The following is a 22249-nucleotide window of genomic DNA, read 5'->3' as shown; positions in this document are numbered from 1 at the left end:
CCTAATATGATTAGTAAGTCATTTACCCTTACCTTTGTTAGTTATTATAGCACTTATTACAAACTTTATTTAACAGTAAACTTAATTTGATAAGCAAATTTTTAATTCAGCTTTAATCAACCATTACACCTGAAATAAATACCTCGCTGCTCAAAGACTAAAAATTGTCTCTGAGCAGTTCCACTGCGCCTTTTGGGGCACAAAATTGGCATCACCAGGTACACATCAACTCCTGGGCTGTTTTTGCAGGGTGCACCACTGGAAGCACAGTCCTTCACATCCATACTGGGAAAATTTGCGGCTGAATTCTTTGTGAAGAACCATAGGCTATGCCCATTCATGTAGTTTGGCTGTCAGCCAGATTCATTCCTATTCTTCTTGTCCCATGGCCAAGGCCATTCCGAATGCCAAAGTAGAACTCACTGCTGTGATCGGAGTGGTGGCAAACATTGACACCTATAATTTAAGTAAACTGCAGTCCAAGAGTAGCAGATGAAAGTAAAGAAAACTTTAGCCCAAGTCTTTAAATTACACAGTGACTACCCCACTGCAAAATCTTCACTTTCCCTTACAGGTATCATTACTTAAGCTGGGACTAGGACAGTGGTTGACCGAAAACACTATGCTTTTATGGCAACGTCCAAAACACAGTGATTGCACATTATTACTAAATCTTTTGGGATAACCCAAGGGAACATTTCCTCAGCTCTGAGCTGCCTTCAAGCAGCCAAGGGTATGAGCTGCAGTATCTGGAATCTTAAGAGAAGGTGACAGAGAATCCCACTTGCTAAAACTCTTAGAAGTTGCCCAGAATAATTGCACTGACACCAAATGACACCTGCATGCCTGGCAGCTCTTGGTAAACTTTACATGTAATGCAAACACAAGTTTAGCTGTTGCTTATGTGTTGACCTAGATTGGAGATGCTACTACTAAACAAATCTCCTCTGTCTTATCTCTGGATTTACACCAAGACAGATCTGTGATCCATCTCACAGATTGAATAAAGGCCTGGCACCAAAATTAAGAAATTAAGATTAAGAAGATAATATTGAAGTTTGCACCCCTGATATCAAATGGGGCTCATGCATGAAGAGAATTCTCCTGGGAGACTCTGACATTTCTCAGTACACTCTAACAAGTTGTTTCCTACCTCTCAGGAACATGGACTTCAGCAAACAGAAGATTCCAAGAATTGAATAGACAATAATTCAGCAGCAGGCCAGCAAAACTTGGCTCACCCATTTCTGCTTCTGGACTTGTAGCAGCCAGCCTCATTTAACCTGAAGCATTTAAAATTAATTCAGTATGCTTGACTTATGGTGTCATAAAAAGACAGCCTGAATCAACTCAACGTGCCTAAAGGAAAGAGTTAGTACAGACCAAGAATTGTTTTCCTCTGTTCATAAATGTATTTTAGATGTCACAGCAGTACCAGCATACAGGGGTTTTCTTGCCACAAGAATTCTTAGCCGTTAAGTAGGAGATAATTTGTTGCAAATTACCTAAATCTCAGAGTGACAATCAATCACAGAATAGTTACATTACCCTTAAGCATATAAAGACTTGTCACTTCTCTTTGCAGATTCCCATTCTACCATTTCCAGCAGCCTATTTCCCACTTTGGCCTATTGACTTCTGATGAATCCTTACGGGATTCATCCCAGGATCCTCAAAGAGCAACCTGATGTCATTGCAAAGGCTCTCTCAATGATTTTTGAGCAGTCTGGGGTATCCAGAGAGGTCCCAGATGACTAGAAGCTGTTTTCATGGGCTTCCCTTATAGGATCCAGACTCCAATTCTCATGTTGACAAGACTGGGACCATCACCATCAAGAAGACCAAAACAAGAAAACCAGCAGGACGCCATTGGAATCCACAGAGTTGTAATGAGCAAGAAATGGGGAAATTTACTCATCAAAATATATATATGTACTTTTCATATATTATAGCTAATGCTTTTTTTGGGACTGAGGAGTTGTGAGCTGTGGAATAGTTAACTGCCTTGTTACTATTATAAGTTGAGACAGTTTTCTAGTTGGCAAGATAAAGTATTTTGCTTTACTGAGCACATATACTATATTCTGTTTTTCTAAAAATATTGTCTAAGTGTACTCATTAGAAAAAGAAGAAGAGAACAAGTACCAAGGAGTCAAGGATAAAAATGATAAAGAAGAGCCAAAGAGAACATCTGGACACCATATTCACACCCAGCTCCAAGGACATTTGAGCTAATTTAAACTACTAATGGAAAGTCCCTGGCAACTAAAATGGGCCTGCAACAGAACCAACCAGAACGAAGCCCGCGAACTCAAGCCCAGCAAAGAGCTAACAAGTGACTATGGGAGGGGAGTTGAAAAAGTATAAAAGTTACTGTTTGTCTCTATTGAGCTTGCAGGCCGTTGGAAGAGCAGGGGTCTCTGCAGGCCGCCCAGCATGCTGATTTGCTTATTTACACTTTAAATAAATCTTATAATAAATTTTGCTGCTATATTTTGATTTGGTTTATTTACCTATAACAGAGTCATGATATTTTTCTACTTAATCTCTCTCTCTCACTCTCTTCCTCTCCACCTGCCTCTCTCTTTTTCCTGTTTCTTCCTCTCTCTCTCTCCAGCTCACATTTACTATCAAATAAAAATCTGTGCTATTGATTTCAGCATATGGTCTCATTTGCACCTTAATTTGGGCAGAGACATCTCTCTAAGTTTCAATAATTGGATCATAACACTCATCAGATGGGATGAATACCCTTAAGCCTATGTGTGAATGTCCCATGAGCATGTGACTGTGAAATACCCTTGGGAGATGGGGGGAAGGAGAGTTTTACAACTGAGGCACTTGTGTAAGGGAAGATATTGCCATTATCCCACCTAGCAGGATCTGCTTCTTATCAGCCCCCTCCATTATTGGGCTCAAAACCTAAACATGTCATGGTCATCCTCTAGTGATGGGTGCTCACCAGTTCTGCACCTAGGCTGCTCTTATGCAGATCACATCCAAAACCTCTCCTCCCCTTCAGTTGCGGGGTGCAAACCTGGCCTCAGCAAAGCATCCTGCTGCTTTTGCAAACAGCCAATTGTTTGAATCATTAACAATTAACATTTCAGACTCTCACAGTGACCAGTGACAGGACTCGGCAGGCAACAGCATGAGGCTGAGACTGGGGAAGTTTAGGTTGGATATCAGGAAAAGATTTTTCACCCAGAGGGTGGCTGAGCACTGGAACAGGTTTCCTGAGGAATTGGTCAAAGCACCAAGCCTTCTTGGAGTGTCCTGGTCATGGCTAAGAAGTGGACTCAATTATCCTGATGGGTCCCTTCCAACTCAGCATATTCTATGATTCCATGACTTTGTTGCCCTAATGCCATCTGCTGCCACAAATACATTTATGGGAAGGGCCTGTTTTACTCCTATAACCTTTATGCTGTATCAGACTCTCCTTCACAGTTTTCCTTTCTGTTTTTAGCATTGTCTCCTCCAAAGACCAGGACTTTTAATGTGATTTTATTTAGTATTATCCAACAGTATTTTTCAGTTAGTTAGCAGGGGTTTTTGTTTGGTTTTTTGTTTGTTTTTAACTGAACACATTTCATTCTCAAAGTCCTCAAGGCCCAAATCTAGCACAGCGAGAAGAGTAATCGGAACAAACAGGACCTTTTCCAAAAAGATAAAGAAACAGGACAGAGACTTTTCAGTTCAAGAAACAGCCATTGAAACAAAACCCAACCAAATCTTCCTCATCAAATTTTCATTAGCATAGTTTCAGTGCTTGTTAAAGCGAACACCTCCAGCAGCTCTGTGACCTGGTGGTTCCTCCTGCCCTGAGGCTGGAGCCCAGCCTGGAGATCCAGTGTCTTCATTGCAGGTTCATGGACACAGCTGCTGCTGCTTTCCTGTTTGAAGGCTCATCAAGCAGCAAGGCTGAGCATGCAGCCCAGAGACACCCAAAAGACACTGACAGACAGCCACAAATAAGGTGCTGCCTTCAACAGCATTCACATACATCATTCACGTAAAACAGAGGTATAGACAGACAAATCTCTTTTCCTCCTCTTTGGCTGGTTAGGATTGAATGTCTCTCTAAAACCCACATATCCCCAGTCTCTAGAGTCACAAGCACACACTCTGCCCATCCAATAACCCTGCTTGGACCCAGAAAAAGTTGGCACTCCAAAGCTGTGGGACCTGCAGAGATGCTCCCTAGAGCTACAGTCCTTCCAGCTACTGACACAGACATTCTCTCATTCCAGTTGCTGGTACCACAAGATGCTCTAATAACAGATATCTCTACACTCAACACACTCCCCAATTTTATGACTGGAAACAGTGTCCTGGAAATTGTGTTCCGTCACTGCCAACACAGGTTATTGTTTTAACTCTTGGCCTGCTATTTTTTCTGCTGCTTTCTCACTGCCGCTGATAGAATTAAAAAGTTTTGGACAAAGTTTGTCACGTACACCCTCCCAGTGAGTCACAAGGAGCAGAAAGGACACTCTTGCTTTCTAGACTCCTCCTCAGAGAGTGATTCAAAGGAATCTGAACACCTTCTCAGAGAGTCATTCAAAGGAATCATTTACACAGTACGCACTGTAGAGTAAAGCACACCTTTATTGCTCCAGGAGCACGTAGGGGTTTGCACCTCCATGTACATGTCCGGTAAGTGACAATTTTCGTGGGGTTTTTACACCCTTGAACAAACAACTTACAGTTTTATCTTAAAAAGTACATTCATACAGAGTCAGTGCAGAATACAGTTTGTGGTTTCCTTATCCAACCACACATCTGGTTACCTATTCCTATACTATCCATTATATACTTGATAGAATCACACATATCTTTTAAGGCCAATACATGACCATCCTTCTATGGTCTTCTATACTGCTTGTTACATGCCAAGCTCTTCTCTCGAGCTCATATCTTACCCTGTCAGTAGGGCAGGTCCCTATTGGCAAGCCATTACAAGCTAAACCAGTGGTTACATTTTGCAGTCATACTTAAGCCAAGTGTAGTGAAGTACTGTAGGCCCAAAGCCTCGAGTCCTTGTTTCAGGAGGAGTCTAGGTGCCGCTGGATCCAATTTTAGTCTCAGGCTTGGACAACAGTTAATGTATAAAGGATTATACCAGGTGTAATCAATCTTTCATAGAACCTTGCCCCACAGGATGAAGGATGGCAAACAAAATATATTTATAGTATTTATGTTTATTTAAACTTAAAATATTTATGTCAATTGATGATGACAATGATTAGACCAAAGGACTTGAATGAGAATTATCTAAATTATCTACTGCACAACACAGAATCATAGAATAATTTAGGTTGGAAGAGACTTCTGAGATGGAGTCCACCCATTAACCCAGCACTGCCAAGTGCCATGTCCCTAAGCAACACATCTACACCTCTTTAAATACCTCCAGGGTTCATGACTCAACCCTTCCCTGGGCAGCCTGTTCCAATGCTTGACAACACCTTCAGTGAAAAAAGTTGTCATGATATTCAATCTAACCAGCCATTTCCTCCTGTCCTATCGCTTGTTACCTTGGGAGAAGAGACTGGATGCCCCTGGCTGCAATCTCTTTCAAGTAGTTGCAGAGAGTGATAAGGTCCCTCCTGAATTTCCTTTACTCCAAGCTGAACCCCAGCTCCCTCAAACACTCCTCATCAGATTTGTGCTCCAGACCCTTCACCAACTTTGTTGTGCTCTTCTCTGGAGTGGCTGCAGCACCTCATTGTCTTTTCTGTAGTGAGGGACCCAAACCAAAACAGAGTATTTGAAGTGTGGCCTCAGCAGTGCCGAATACAGGGAGATGATCACTGCCCTGGTCCTGCTGGCCACAATATGCCTGATACAGGCCAGGATACCATTGGCCATCTTAGCTACCTGGGCACACTGCTGGCTCACATACAGCTGGCTGTCAACCAGCACACCCAAGTCCTTTTCCACCAGGCAGCTTTCCAGCCACTCACTTCCAAGCCCACTACATTGCATGGAGTTGTTTTGACTGAAGTGCCACATCCAGCTCTTCACCTTGTTGCACCTATTGATCCAACCCATCCAGATCCCTCTATAGATCCCTTCTACCCTCAAGCAGACAAAAACTCCCACCCAACTTGGTGTCACCTGCAAACTTACCAAAGATGCACTTGATTCCCTCATGCAAATTGTCAATAAAGATATTAAACAGGACTGGCCCCAACACTGAGCCCTGGAGAACACCAGGTGACCACCCACCAGCTGGGTGTAACTCCATTCCCTCTCACTCCCTAGGACCAGCCATCATCCAGTTTTATACCCAGCAAAGACTGCACCTGACCAAGCCATGAGTAGCCAGTTTCTCCAGGAGATGCTGTGGGAAAAAGTGTCAGCGATTTTACTGAAGTCCAGGTAGACAACATCCACAGCCTCTCCCTTATCTGCTTAGTGAGTCACACTGTCATACTGATGGCAGAAAGGCACAAAAGGAGTTAACCATGGCCTAGTTGGTATTCCTTGCCCTGCTGAGCCAGGAGAAGGTAATTGCCTAATGTTTGTTCTGCCTTGCTAGAAGAACATTATAGGAGCAGTGGTTAATGTCTTGTTCTGTTCTGTTTACTGGACCAAAATCTTATCATAGAAAGAATGCTAGGGAGTGGACCACAAGGTAATAAATTAAGTAAACTATACATTTGAATTAGATATAGGAGGCCTGGAGCCCGGATTTTGCTAGCTTGAAGAATCTAGGTCATTCAACAAAGAAAGTTGAAAAGTTCAACCCTGAGGAAGATGATCATGATGACCACCAGGGGGATGAAGGCTCGCTGTCTACCAGAGACCAGTGATGCCAATTTGTGCCCCAAAGAAGGCGTGGAGAAACTGCTCAGAGACAGAATTTTGAGTCTATAAGCAGGAGGTATTTATTTACGGCCGGGGAGCAGCCAGGTCGCCCTGGACAAACTGCTCTGGTCGAGAAACTTACAACTGAGCCTTTTATACACTTTTTGCCAAGCAATTACATCACATATTATGAATATTCATTATATTGCAACATCTACTTTTAATATTCATAACAGGCGGAGTTGAGGCAGAGTTAGAGGTGTGGTCTTTAATTTGGGGAGAACTTCGGTGGTCGTTCCTGTCCTTCATCATCATGAACTCAGTGTCCTTTCATCATCATCTTCATAAACTTTTGAACCTTCCCTAATTTGGGTAGTTTCCTTGTGCATTTGGCAGGGATTTTCAGTGTCTGGCAAGAGTACCTGATTTCTTGGTTTGTCCCTTTTCTTATCTTCCTTTGTTTTTCTTCCATATGTCATTTTTTGTGTGTGCTAGCATTTTTAGTTCTGTCTGTTCCTGCTTATGTTCTTTCATGTCAGAGTGTCCTGTATTCTAGTGAATTTATTACCTCTGCTATTTCTTAATACTAAGTTCTCTATGCCTTGCTTAAAGCCTGCATTTTGTGTTTAACTCTCTCTAATCCTTACATTGCTCTACTAAATTCACTTTCCAGGTTTTACCTGGCTTCACCAGCCTACTTATTAATATGTATATTAGAAGGTGTGTACCTAAAATGTATAAAATGGCTTGTTTTGTGCTCTTGGGTCCAGCGAGTGCGTGCAGGGCGACCTGCCCCGCTCCCAACATTGCAATAAACAAATATCTTGCTGTTTAAAGATGTAAAGTCTCTGAGCAGTTCTCTTATTCCAAGGTTTTTCGGCATCAACAGAAGGAGATCAAGTTGGTCAAGCAGGATCTGCCTTTCTGCTGGCTTGTCCTGTATGTGCCATGTGATGTCACTCAAGATGATCTGCTCCATGACCTTCCTCAGTATAGAAATCTATTACTGCTACTAAAGTGCACGATTTATTAAATCATTATTTTCAAAGCTAGCTTAGTAATTATAAAGGAGAGACTGATGCTGCTCACCCATAGTTATGACCATGGGCAAATCTCTTTCAGTCAGCCCTGAGGATAACCTTAAGAAGCATCCCCACTTAGGTGACAAATCCCTACACATGCTCCTAGAAGGGGGGTGCTAGAAATCCTTTCCGTAAAAAAGAGGGCTTGGGCTTTTATAGGATAAAGTGATTGACCATCAGTACTGTGTTGTTAGGCTGGCCATGTTAGTTCAGCAGAATAGTTCATTTAAAATAAGTTATTAGTACTACCACTCACTGGTTCCTCTATGAGGAAACACCTGTCAGGAAACTGGTTTCTTCACATCCTCATATTGTTTCATTTTGTGGTGATTCAGTCAGGCTGGTCTCGGCATTCTTCAACACCGAAAGCAGCCAGACCTTCATCACTGGCAATTTTTGCAAGCAGGGTGATGCTCAAGCTGTTTCACCCCTATTTAAACAGAACATCCTGCTGCACTTCCATGTTTCCAAGTTTAGTACTCATGTTAAAAATCTGAAATTATGTTTCAATAAAGATGTTTGAGGCAGGACTACTGCTACAGATTTCTACTTATCACACTTCACAGCAACAACAGTGAAGTGTAGAGAAACGAGGAAACGCTTCAAATTCTGAATGTGCCTTAAAACTTGGAGGGAGTTTGGAAGTTCTGCAGTTGAGAAATTAAAATTATGTAATTCAATTTTAAAACTTATTCAGAGACGGCACAAAAATCAAAAAACAAAGAAAAGGCACTTCATGGCATTTGGCAACTGATCTACAGTCCCACAGCTGTAGAATTGCAGCCAGCAACAATGCCACAAGTGTCACGGAAACTGTGGTCAACAGGGCAAGAGGAAAGAGGTCATTCTTCTCACCACGAATGACATAATCCAGATAAACACCATGCCACATACCAACAACCAGAACCGCTAGATACAGAAAAATCTGAATTTGCCATAAACAGCATCTAAACTAACCTCAAAGAGATTATTCTGAAAGATAAAAGGTGAATTTTCTGCAAGCACTATGGACTTCAGGCATTTGGAAGAGCCATGCTTCAAAAGGAATTTTAAAATTCCAGTTCCCCATGATACCAAGCAAACGAAATGTCACTGCTCAAAACAAAATGAAATCTCCAAGACTGTATTTGATTGCTTGATGGTTATCAACGAAGCATTTATTGCTTACACTTCTCAGGGAAAAACTTATGACAAACAGCTGTAAGCCTGAGAAAGTAATTTTTAACAGAAAAGCAAAATATTTGCAGGGAAAAGGCATTAATAACAGAGACAGGATTCATCACACAAATTGACCAAATATTCTGTTCAGAAATCTACAGATGAAAGTTCTTCTAATACTACCTTTAGACTCCTTTATACAGGAGTATCCTTGCCTCTACAGTATAGCTCATGTATATAATTGAAATACATACCCGTACTCATGCTTTTCTAGTTTTGAGTACCATTATGATGGAAGAGGTCAGCTAACAATGAATCAGAGTCAAAAGTTGCTGCTTCTTGGATAGAATGACTTTTATTTTAGAAAATGCCTACACCTCTCTGCTACAGCTGCAAATTTTCTACTTACCATCAACACTTCACAGAAACAACAGTGAAATTCAGAGAAACCATGAAACATGCTTCAAACTCTGGAGAATTTTCAAGTTCTAAGGCACATTTAAAGAACTGTCTTACACCTCCAGTAGTTGTAGAGATTCCCTTTTAAAAGTACTGCTCCCTTATTATTCAACACCTAATGACTACTAATTGGAGAAAGGTTTACAATCACACATACAGAATACTGGCTGAACTGCACTGAATTTCAGCCATGGAGATTTCTCACATACTAGAAGAGCTCTTTGGCATATTTGCATTTTATGGAGATCATTTATACCCAGGATGAAGGTATATGACTAGCTTCAAGATCACAGAAGTGTTTATAAGAAGTATAGCTTCTCTGGTGAGTGATCAAGTATCCTGTATATGTAAGTTACATTATCAATTCTTCCATTAAATGAGCTTCCTTGCAATTCCTTTAAGTATAAAATCCTACAGCTTTTTCGCTCTACATTTCCACTGCCCATTGCAGATGCAAAACTGTTGAGAATTAAAACAGAAACACAAATGATAGTCAGAAACATCCTAGTAACATCTAGCAATCAAACGTGTGAAAAAATAAAAATCCATTCCCTGTCAGCAAAGGGAAAGTATTAAAGTTCTGTGAAAAACTGTGGCTGTAACAGTTTTAAGTATAGCCTAGAAAGACTTGAAGTAATTAAGACAGGTTGAGAAGCTTACATTTTCTCCAACCCTACATTCTTCCTCATTTCTACATCTTCAGTTGCACCAACCAATGCTACTACTTGTGGTGCTTCAGGGTGAACCAGATTAGACAATAAAACAGCTTCCACAATTTCACTTAAAAAAACAAAACAAACAAAACTTACTTCAGCAATCTTGTTAGTGTGTTTCTTCAGACAGATGTGGAGCACTCGCTGGAAGAACAGGAGGTCCTCACCGATCTTTTCTCCTAGAAGGGACAAAAACCAATAAGCTGCAAGTGCTACTTTTTCCGAAGGAGCAATGACCTGTACCAACAATACCACTGGAGAGTCTTCCATGTCCCTGATTACTATTAACACATCAGAAGATCTCCTGGTAGATTTTGAAGTCCAATTTGCTGTGAAGCAACAGTTTCCTTTTATTAGTGCCCAGAATCAGTTCATGAAGGCAAATATTAGCAGTCACCTAATCCTAACACCACAATAGGCATTTTCACCATTTTTCCTTGTTTTTTCTTTTTTCTCTCCTCTTCTTAAGAGTCACCAGCAGGCTCTGGTTTTTCACAAGCCCTCACAGTTAGCAAACCATGAGCTGCTCTAGGAATTAAGATAGTTGAATTGCACCTTCTTGGCCTCCTGTTCCCTCCTTTACTTTTTCTTTGCTGTCTTCAGTGACCCCTTTCAAATTAGGGGGAAGGCAGTATTGTTCTCTGATGATTATTGTCTTCAACAAAGAGAAGAGAGGCTCAGCATCAAACCAACAGGTTAATTATTGTGTCGATTAGGACCAAGAAAGACCACAAATGCTGCAGAAACTCTCAGATCTCCAACCCACTGCTCATGGCTGCAGAAAACAAAACTGAGCAAGCTCAGCACACACAGAATTTAAGAAAACACTTGAAAACACTTCCCCCGCTTGCCAGAAGCCAATAGAGCCAGTTGGTGGCTCAAAAGGTAACAGTAAGCAGCTCAAGTGGTCCATTATGGGCAAAAGAACTGCCTGAGAAGCACACCACTCTCATCTGGCCACATGCATATTGCACCTCTACTCTATCAAAAGGGACTAAGCCAAAACAAAAGGTCCCTTTTGATTGTTTTTTGTCAAACACACACAGAAAAAAAAAAAGGGAAAAAAAAAGGCAAACAAATTAGTTGGGAAACACCATTTAGTGTAATTTTTAGAAACATATAAAAATAAAACATAAAAATATTGTACTACCAACTACTACCGTTGCCTGCAGAAAACATCTAAGTTGATAATTTGTTGGCTTTTAAAAAGTGTTTGAAAGACAGCCTCCTGCAAATCAGAGTATTTCACTGATTTACAACTATTTTTCTTGAAGGTCATGGGGGAGGAGCAAGAAAGCATCTGTGCTCTAAGTAGAGAACAGAACCGAAATGACAAAATAAAAGTACTTCTAAAAAGCTGGCAGACCAGTGAACTGAAGAAACAGTTTTAGCTTCTGTTTAGAGGGAAACTGAAACACCCCATAACAGACTTGGTATGAATCATGCTGTAATGTTTTCTTCTGCCAAACATCAGACAATACATTACTTCCTGAAAAAAAAAATAAATACTGTTTAAGGTTGAACTACAAGGAGGGCTTGATTCTTTAAACACTGAAGTGTCTCCCAACTCACTGCAGTGAGATGACAGTGAACTAATGGTCCCTGGTAAACATCTTCAGAACTACCTCAGTGAGTTTGCCAAGACTCTGTGCCTTGAGACTTTTATACTGACACAGCCACCGAGAGAGTACAGGACAATAATATAAAAGTGATCACCAACCCGAGTCTGTTTTCTCTGCCAGGAATGTCTGTCTAAATGTTTTGGGAAGCTGGCTAGTTAGTTCATGGGAATTGGGTGATAAGAGCACAGTCAGGAGTTTTGATGTTAGTAGCAAGTTACTCCCATCATTCTCAGATGCCAGAGGAAGAAAATATTTACCAGGACTCACATAAGCTGGGTTTGTTTTCTAATACTTTTAAGTCCTCCCAGGAGGCTAGTTAGGAGTGGGGAAATGGCCAACGTTACCACAGAGCTCCTAGAAAGAGCTGAGTCCATCTCCTAACAACTTCTAGGAAAACAACCACCAGCATTCCTATGGGCTTCTGAAACACATCCAGTGCTCCAGGGGAAAACCTACTCATGTTCTACCTGATGCCTGTTTTTCATTGATGCCAAGAGCATATGAAGCATATATCTCCTGAAGCACATAAAGAAAGTTGCTAAGCGTTGATGGGGTACTTGCATTTTTTTCTCACATTTCTACCTGCCTCGGTAGATGGAATAAGCAAGACAATTCTTTCAACTACAGTACTCGGACAAGCCAGAAGGCAGAAACACCAAACCTATATCTCTTTAAAATTAGGGGGGTTTTTGCATTTAACATTTCATTTTATCCTTTCAACCACAATACAGGACTGCAGGTGTCCCTCTTACACAAGGCGGAGCACCAGCTCCTTACCGCACACCTTGTGATGCCTACTGGAAAGGCTGAAGCAAAAAAATCACCAACATCGGACTTGCATCGCAGAGCTTAAACACAAGGGACTTGTCTTCCCCACACTGCGAGTCCACAATCCTGAAAGCTAGCTTTTTTTTTTTTTTTTGGTCGGTTTGTTTTTGGTTTTCCCTTTTTTTTTTTTTTTTTTTTTTTAATATTACCTTTTAATAATATCTCCCTGGACTGCCATACCCTACAGAGAAATACAGTAAATAAACTTCTGCGTCCTTAAGGCGATCGGCGGTGGGGGGGATGTTTCTGGAGCCCGCGGATCGCATTGTCCTTGCACAGGCACCCGCAGGACGCTCATTATATCGACGTTAATCGGTCCTGCGAGACCAGCGGGTCCCGCTACGAGACAAGCACCAACCTGCCAGCCGGACCCCGCCGGTCGCCGCCCTCCCAGGCCCCGCGACCCCGCGCCGCTCCAGAGCGGGGGCCGGCGGGCGGCTCCGCGCGGCTCAGCACGCCGCTCCCACCGGCGCCTCCCCGGCCCAGCCGCGGACGGCCGCCGTGGCCGCCCAGAGCCCTCCGAGGGCCGGACAGCTCCGGGCAGCGGCTCCTCGCGCCGCCGCATCCCGGGCGCCCGCGGGCGGAGCGGAGCGGGGCGCGGCCACGGCCCCTCTGGTGCTGCGCTCGCCGCGCTCCTTCCCCGTCCCCCTTCCCCTCCGCCCGCCGCCGCTCACGTCCTCACCGAGCCCGCAGCCGGCCGAGTCGCCCGCATGCCAGCGGCCAGTCGGCCCGCGCGGGCCAGGCGGAAGGAGAACCCCGGGATACGCGGGCGGGCGGCGGGCGGGAGCTCGCGGGCGGGGCGTGGCAGAGGCAAGAAGGCGGGGCCGGCCGCTTTTCCCACCGCCACCCGTCGGCCCGCTGGGGGAGCAGGCAACAAAAGAGGTGGGGCAGGGCCGGGCTGGGCCGTCCTGTGATTGCCTTGTGGCCGTGGGTGCAGCGCTGACAGCGCCGGCAGATCGCGCTTTCGGTTTCTCAGAGCCCCCCAGACCGAGCTCCTCCTCCCTGCCTCTTTCCCTGCCTCCCTTCCTGCCTTCTCAGGTCTCCAGTGGGATCCCCCAGCTCCCCGCTGCAGGCACGGCACGTTTTTTTAAGAAAAATACCGTGGTTCTTTCACATCCTCCCACGAGTTGAGGCACCAGCTGAGGCTTCAGTTAGAAGAACTGGGGGCTGAACAAGGCCCTGTAGTAAAAGCTAGGTAGATGGAAAAAAATATTAAAAAAAAAAAGCCATATTCAAGCAGTACAATACTTAAAGATTATTTCACAAAATTACCAGAAGGCTGTTGTAATGAGTGAGTAATGATGAAATAAACAATTTGCTTATCAAATTATATCTTAAATTAATATACTTTATACCAATATAATTAAAGCTTCGCTTAGACTGAAAAATCATGTTGCAGAATAGTTAACCATAAGGCTGACATGACAAATTGTTATGCTTTGCTAAATGGATATACTATATCCTGTTATTCTAAAAGTGTATTGTCCAGGTATACTTATAAGGCAAGGAGGAGACGGATAAGAAGCAGAGGGTCAAGCGCAAGGACAATAAAGAGGAACCAGGACTGCCATCTGGAAAGTCCCACATACCAGACCTCAAGGACAGCGGACTGATCAAACTGTTGGTGGGAAGTCCCTAGCAACTAGACTGAACCTGCGAAGGAAGGACCAAACAGAACAGAGCCCGCGAACCTAAGTCCAATGAAGAGATGACAAGTGACTGTGGGAGGGGAAATTAATAAGGGTGTAAATGTTGTTGTTTGCTTGTTGCGCTTGTGGTCCGTGAGCGGAGCGAAGGTCTCCCCGGCCGCCCAGCGTGCTGTTTTGCTTATTTGCGCTTTCAATAAATCTTGTAATAAATTTTTACTACTTTTCAAATTTAAATATTTTGGTTTGATTTAACTATAACAGCTATTATCTGCTTAAAAGATCTAAGTTAAAGGTGACAACACTATACTGAGTAGATTTTACCTAAAGTTCGTATCCTGAGTAGCAGTCAGGGGCACAAAGCTCATTATATAGCTGTATAGTAAGGGAAGGTAATTTTTATTAAGCTTTATAGCTAAGCTGCGTACTTACACAAGCATCAGGGAGCATGTCTCCAAGCCAACTGGCATGACTTGTAGGATAGGGCACTGGCATGTGATGGACGGCATGGCAGCTGCTGAACCCTCTCTGTCTTACAAGTTTCTCTTCATTGCTGACAACAAACTGCCCTTAGATAGGCCTTATGTATATAACCTCCTGGAGGCAAACAGTTGCTCTTTTGCTGCCTCGTGAGTCTTAGGAAAGGGTTCTGAGTCATGTTCAGCTTTTGTTTTCACTTTCTAGTTACCTTTTGGCTCCAAGCCAGTTGTCACCCAACCCTAAGGTGACAGGCACGTTCTTTCCAGGATCTTTTTCAGGATCCTCGGTAGAGTGAGAACTGGCCACAAGTCTGTAGTTATAATTAGAGCTTTATTATTATGTAAAGATTTTAGCAATCAGCGTAGCTTATTGTTACACAGGTTTTCTAGCAATTGGCATGGCTTTCCTATTACATAACATTTCTGTTAACTAGATTGGGTCAAAATTTTAATAATCAGTCCAATCATCATAATTTAGACTCTAACTTTTAAATGTACATGAACCACTCACTGAACCCTTGGAGAAAGAACAATGGAGGCCAATACTCTATCTGACCTGGTTGTCACCAAACAGGACAAAAGAAACTTAGGCAACACCAATTTGATGTGAATAAGCAGACATTTCTTTATTCAGCGCACTGAGAACACGGGGGATTGCTCCTCCAAACATGTTCTCTTTAGCAACAAAGTCCATTCATTTTTATACTTTTTTTTTTTTTTTTACATAAGCCTTTTCTTAAATTTAACCTTTACAGGGATTGGTTCCATTAGTTATATATCTTTATTCTAAAGCAGTCATTGGTCAATTCTACTTAGCTCTACTGATTGGAATCCTTGATACTCAAATAAAGATAGAAAGGGTAAGGGGGTTTCCAAGCAGCGTAAATGATCCAGTAACTTCTTGGTGAGGTTTCTATGGAGGTATACTTCAAACACAACACTCCTAACAATCCCATACATTATGCCTCACAATTTCCTATATTTAAATCACAACTACTTCTTCTATATGATCAAATCTCAATTATTTTATCAGATTATTTGCAACATGGTGAAACAGGATGCTCTGCCTAAGTGGCGGTGAAGCAACTCAGACTTTACCCTATTTGCAAAAGGTGATGGATGAAGAAGAGGGATCATACTGGCTTTGGTGTTGAATGCCAAGCCAGCCTGACTCCTCAATCCCAAAGTTAAACATGCTGAGGATGTGAAGAACAGTGATTCCTGGCAGAAACTGGTACAGGTAAGGAAGTGGCATACAAATTTCCTGATAAAGGAACCAACAAGTGAAACTACAGATAACTTATCTAAAGCTGCTGAGCTGACACAGCTGGCCAGGAAACATATGAATGACAGCCAATCACTTTATATTATAAAAGCCCAGCCCCACTGGGTTTTTTGTTTGGGGTTTATGTGTTTGGGTTTTTGGTTTTTTGTGGTTGTTTTTTTGTTTTTTTTTCCCAGGTAGACAACAACCACAGCCTTTCCCTCACCCACTAAGTAGGTCACCTTGTCATAGAATGAGACCAGGACCTGTCTTTCATAAACTCATGCTGGCTAGGCCTGTGCAGAAGCCTGGGCAACAAGGAGTTAACGCGCTGCTATAGCCACCAATAACCACCACTGTTCGAGCTGGAAAAGGATGTGGCTGGAGAGGGGACCTGTATGGAGGCAGAGCAGCACCTTCCTGGGGCCCACTTCCCTGTTCTGGTCCATGGAGACTGAACAACACAAACCACAGCACAAACACAACACAAACACAAAACACAACTGAACAACACAAACCACAGCACAAACAACACAAATACAAAACACAACTGAACAACACAAACCACAGCACAAACACAACACAAACACAAAACACAACTGAACAACACAAAACACAACACAAACACAGCACTCTCTCTTCCCCCCGCCTTTTCCCTATTTTCTTTAATTCTCTATTTCTCTTACTACTTAGAAGATAAGGGCAAAACTTATACCACTTTCCATGCCAAGTGTATAATTTACTTGTAAAACTTTGTGAGGTTTTTTGGACCCTCTGACATTTATTGTTCCTTTTCTACCATGGGCACCTGCAAATCTTCCTCTTGGGAATGGGACATGACAGCCTGATCCCTTGGTTGTCCTGTGTGGGCTGTATGATGGCACTCAATATGCCCTGCTCCATAGCCTTCCCTGGCACCAATGTCAGGCTGGGTCCTCCTTCTGACCTTTCACATAGATGGGCATGACATTTGCTAACTTAGTAATTAATCTAAAGAATATGGGGAAGTACAAGGGGCCACAGAAACCCTGGGAGGGGAGGAAAGAAGTAAAGGATTAAAAGACTGCTCAGAGACTGAGGTAGCACCAGCAACAGAGAAACAACACTGATGGTCCCACCATGTCATAGTATTTTTCTGGACAAAATGTCCAGCACACAGCTAGACAAGTCCATAATACATTGCATGAATAATTGGCTGCCCAGTTGGGCTCAGAGTTACAGTCAGTGGGGTTACATCAGGCTGGCACCAGTCACCACTAAGGTCCCACAGGCTCAGTTTTAGGGCCAGTGCTCTTTAATGCCTTCATAAACAATCTGGACACACAAGTCAAACATACATTAATTAAGTTTGCCGCTGGTACTAAATTAGGAAAAGCTGTGGACTCCCTCAAGGGCAGAGAGATCCTAGAGAGAGATCTAGATTGACTGGAGAGCTTTGGCAATCATCAACTGTATGAAATGTAAAAAGAGGAAGTGCTGGATTCACCAGCTGGGACAGGGTTATATGTGTTATATGTGCAAGTTGGGGGACTGTAAGGAGCTCTGAGAGGCATCCCACCCACAGTGAGAAGCTGGCACATGCAGCCCACTGAGGTCCAGGAGAGCTCCAGGGGTCTCACTTAAGACTGCTGTTTAGAGGGTTACAAAATGCTTGGCTTCAGTCATCTGTCCGTCTCCAGGATGATTCAGGCAAGTGATGTTCCAAGACTGTCACAGAATGGCTGCCTGTCTCTTGTCCTTTGTTAGCTAACAGAAGCTCCTGCTGTGGACAGTGCCTTCCTGCCTCAGTCATGCATGAGATAAGGTCCAGGAAAGCTTCATTGCCTAAGTCATCACTCACAGCTTACTCCTAATGAGAATTCCTGAGACTGTAGAGCAGCCTGAGGAGGGGAGGAAATGTACCACCACAGGGAGCAGTGGAGGGAGAGGTGCTGATCTCCTCTCTCTGGTGACCAGCAGGAGGAAATGTAATGAAGCTCAGATTGGACATTTGGAAAAGGTTCTTCACCGATGAAACAGAGCAAGGCCTGAAAAGTTAACCTGGTGAAGCAGAGCAAGGCCTGAAGAGTTAACTTAGAATGCATGCTCTGAGCAAAGAAACAAAGAACTAAGTTTCAAGGACTAGCAGAAGATAACACATACATAAATCTGACACACTGACACAAAAGAACATAGAGTAAGAGCACCAAAAATGCTAACACACACATAAATAGACATATGGAAGGAACACAGGAAGATAAGGAGGAAAGAGAAGGGCCAGAGTCCAGAAACTCCAGCCAAATACATGTTGGAGTCAGCCAACATGGAAAGTTCAGGAAAGTTCAAAAGATTACCTGAGAAAGAGGAGTAAAACAAGGACCCCCACGGCTGAAGTAAGAGGATGTACCACCAAGGATCTCCCCAAAATGATGACTGCGCCCTTAACTCTGCCCTAACTCCACCTACTATGAATATTATAATGAAATGTTGCAATAACATGAATATTCATGAAATGATGATGTAGTCTCTTGCAAGAATTGTATAAATAGTCTGGCTTTTCACTGAGTGCTTCGGAGCTCTTTGTCCAGCACGAGCTGGGAGTTCCCCAACATTACCTAAAATAAATACCTCACTGCTTAAAGACTAAAACTTTGTCTCTGAGCAGTTTCTCTGCGCCTTTTGGGGCACAAATTTGGCATCACTGACAGGATGGCCAGTCAATGGAATAAGCTCCTCAGGGGAGTGGTCATGACACCAAGCCTGTCAGAGCTAAAGGAGCATCTGAACAACATCCTTTGTCATTTGGTTTGGTTTAAGAAAGTCCTGTGAGGAGCAGGGAGTTGGACTTTGATGATCCTTGTGGGTTCCTTCTAATTTGAGGTATTCTATGATTCTGTGATCTGAAAATCAGTTGCTACAGAGCTGAATATCCTTCTCAACATGCCAAACAGGTTTCATGGGCCCAACATGTTTAATGCAAGTGAGAAATTAAAACTTGTTTCTTTATTAAGACAAACTCAGTGTCATGCTGCACTTCTAATTACCCTTGCACACACTCACAGGCATGTCACAACTTCCCATTACAGCAGAGAAATCAGGAGTGTGTTGCAGCAGATGGACTTCAGGTACTTATCCTGTAATGGTTTTCTTGTTGCCCAAGGCTTTTTGGTTTCTTTGCTGGTCAGTGCTTAATCTTTTGGGGATCCTTGGCCTTTGCCTTCTTTAGATTCCAAGTTGTCAGAGCATGACTCCCAGCCTAGTGCTGATTTTGTGGCATCCCTGTCCCTTTACTCCACTGTCAGACATGACCTCTCCTTGGTCAAGAGTTAAGAATACTGTGCAATCAGGAGCTATCTACAATGAGATGTGACCAGCAGGACAATGCAGTTCACGTCTGTCCTAGTTAGCTGAGATCAGTTCATCATGGTGGGTGTAACCCAAAACTGTATTCTATAGCCTTCCATGTCATTTCCCAGAAACTAGACTATTGTTGTCAATAGACTATTCACACCCTCTGCCCATAGAGCCTGACTCCTCAGGCTATAAACTAGGTGTTAAGAGGCCTGTGAGACAGGAGGATGTTTCTGTCCTCACACCCTTTGTGAAACTCCCCGCCCTGAGGGGAGTACCAAGCATTCCTGCCTGAACTGGAGGATATATAATCTTGGAGTTTTGGAACATTTTTCAACCCACTCGTGGGATCCAGAGGAAGGCTGCATCTCATCGCTCTCAACCAGACTTAGACCATCACTGGACTGCGATCACCAGTTCTGGCCAGACTGCAGCAGCTCTCCCACCAGCAGGTTCTTCCCCTCTCCCTTTACTTTGGACTCAAACAGGGCCCAAGGAACACCACTTTGTTCATGCCCCAGGGTACTGGGTTATACATTTGGGTTTTTGTGGGTTGAGACCAATTGTTTGTTTGTATTATTGTACTTACTGTATTATTCTAATAAATTGTTATTCTGACTTATAATCTCTCCTTTGAGTTGAGTTCATTCCCCCTGCTGGTTAACTTTTAAACCAGTACAACGTCTTTGAGTGGAATTATCTGTCCCTCCTCGGGCTGAATTTTCTCATCTTTTTTAAACATAACTGATTTTGTCAGATAACTTATACAATAGAAGTTGCTTAATGAAGAAAAGAACTTTGGGTTTCTTGTCCTGTTAGATTCACCCAAATAAAGCAATCTAAGATTACATCACCCAAATAAATATGCATTTGGTAAGCGGAGAATATGTATTAGATAGGTGGGTTTATGTGAAATTTACTGTATGAAAGAGGTAACTTTTTGCCCATGGTGTGCTTGAATTGGAAACTTCCACCTTGCACCCTGCAAAGAGCAAACAATATCTCTTTTCTAAACTACACTCTGTGCCTGTGTTCAGAGAGCTCCTAAAATTAGCAACCTAAACCAGAATTGGGTGTAATGCCCCTGCTGTGTGCCATGTCTGAACTGTGGACAGGAGAGCAATTTCAAAAAGTAAGGGAGTCTGTGAAACATAATAATCATGAATTAATTATTGGAAGGTGGTGTCAGGATATAAGCTTGCTCTTCTTGAAGGCTGATACAGCAATTATATCAGTTACACTGCACTGGGCCAAATTGCTGAGGTAACAGTGTTGGAAACACAAGGTTGAAAAGGAACATCAGGAGTAGCCAAATTAGGGCCAATTTGAAAGAAATACTATGGGGAATGTTGTTTATTTTGGGAGAAATCTGGTCAGAGACAAGCAGGTATGGGTAGGGACAGTGAAAAGGTGGGATCAGGGGAAGAGAAAATGGGTAATTAGATATAATATGAGGTAAAGAATAAAGAAGGGATCTTGTGGCACTAGGATCGCAAGTTATTATGAATAGTGGTATTCAAAAATGGAGGTAACATGAACTAACCACATCCTGGTTTCAATTTCCATTCTGTCTTGGGGTCACATACATTTTAATCTCAGTCCATGGCATGTCTTAGTTCATGTGTTTCAGCTCATCTAGATGTCCAGATTCCATTACAATTGCTCTAAGTTATGTTGATTTTTTACAAGACTAAGTCTGAATAAACTCTCTAGGTCAGATTACTAACATTATTAGTTCACACAAGTTAATTTTCTTCCAATCAAAACCCACAATCAGTAACAGTATTGTTCCCTGCATCTTGAAACATGAAAAATGTTACTGATCCATTGCACTGACTTTCCACAATTCTCAGAATAGTGAGGGCAGACAGACTCACATTTCCATCGTCTTCACCAATAATAGGTGAAAAATCTGTTTTCACTGAAAGAAACAGTGTTTCACTTGTGGAGATGCTGTCAGACTGTTTCCATTTTTCTCTTTTTACCTAGATCTAGGTCATGTCCCTACCTGGATCCGTACCCAGGGCCTTGGCCAGCCATCCTGGAGCTGTGTCTGGCCCTGGTTCCCCTCACTGGGCCTGGCCCTGACCCTGATCCATGGGCTGATGTCCCAGCAGTGCCCAGTGCCAGTCACTGGGACTGTCCCCACCTGCCCTGCTCCCCAGCTGGGCTGGTAGGACGGTCCTGGCTGCCAGCCCTGCCCTGCTGCCCTTGGGAAGAGCAGTGAGTCAGGGAAAGCATCCAGCTGAGGGACAGCTCAGGGTTGACCCTGCCTCCACTTACGCACTCCTTTCTCTTTGAGGGGAGATTATCCCGCTCACGTGGTTGCACATCAAACAGTTCAATGTTGCAGTAATTGGAACCTGGGGTCACTGTGAACTGATGATTATCAGCAGGCACAGGATGTTCACTTTGTGGACTGAGACTTGATCGTGCACACCAAGCCCTGTCCTTGACTCCTCGCCATCCTCTCAGGTCCTCACCTTGCAATGTCTATCAAAGGGCTATAAACCAGCAGAATATTTTTAGTATTCTATATGCCTTAACTGTGATGCACACACTCATTTTTTCATTATGACATTTCATTGATTTTATATGACAGAGGACTATTTTTAGTCACAGAAGGACCTCCACCTTTATCCTGCAAATTGTGTTCTGTCAACAACTTCAAACACAAAACTGTGTCCCCAGGCTCTGCATATATATATATATTTGGAGGGGCACCTTCACTTCTATCATTCCTATTCTAGCAATTTTCTATTTTGCTTTATATCTCTGACCATTCCTGATGCAACTCAGTTATCCAGGTTAGAATATCTCTGAAGGAGTTTCTTGTGAAGGTAAGGGCATAA

At 43.0% G+C, this 22249-nt stretch overlaps 1 protein-coding gene across 1 annotated transcript in view; it reads right to left on the bottom strand.

Annotated features, from left to right (window-relative positions):
• RESF1 (retroelement silencing factor 1) overlaps nucleotides 1–10747 on the bottom strand; it is a 28199-nt gene extending 17452 nt beyond the window's left edge. The window contains exon 1 of the mRNA XM_025895940.2: nucleotides 10325–10747. The gene's annotated coding sequence lies outside the window, so the exon portion shown is untranslated. The remainder of the gene's footprint in view (nucleotides 1–10324) is intronic.
• Nucleotides 10748–22249: the final 11502 nt, after the last annotated feature.

The sequence above is a fragment of the Manacus vitellinus genome, unplaced genomic scaffold, assembly GCF_001715985.3.
Source record: "Manacus vitellinus isolate BGI_N305 unplaced genomic scaffold, ASM171598v3 scaffold_5_pilon, whole genome shotgun sequence".
Lineage (NCBI taxonomy): Eukaryota > Metazoa > Chordata > Aves > Passeriformes > Pipridae > Manacus > Manacus vitellinus.
This window is presented reverse-complemented; position numbering and strand designations above follow the sequence as displayed.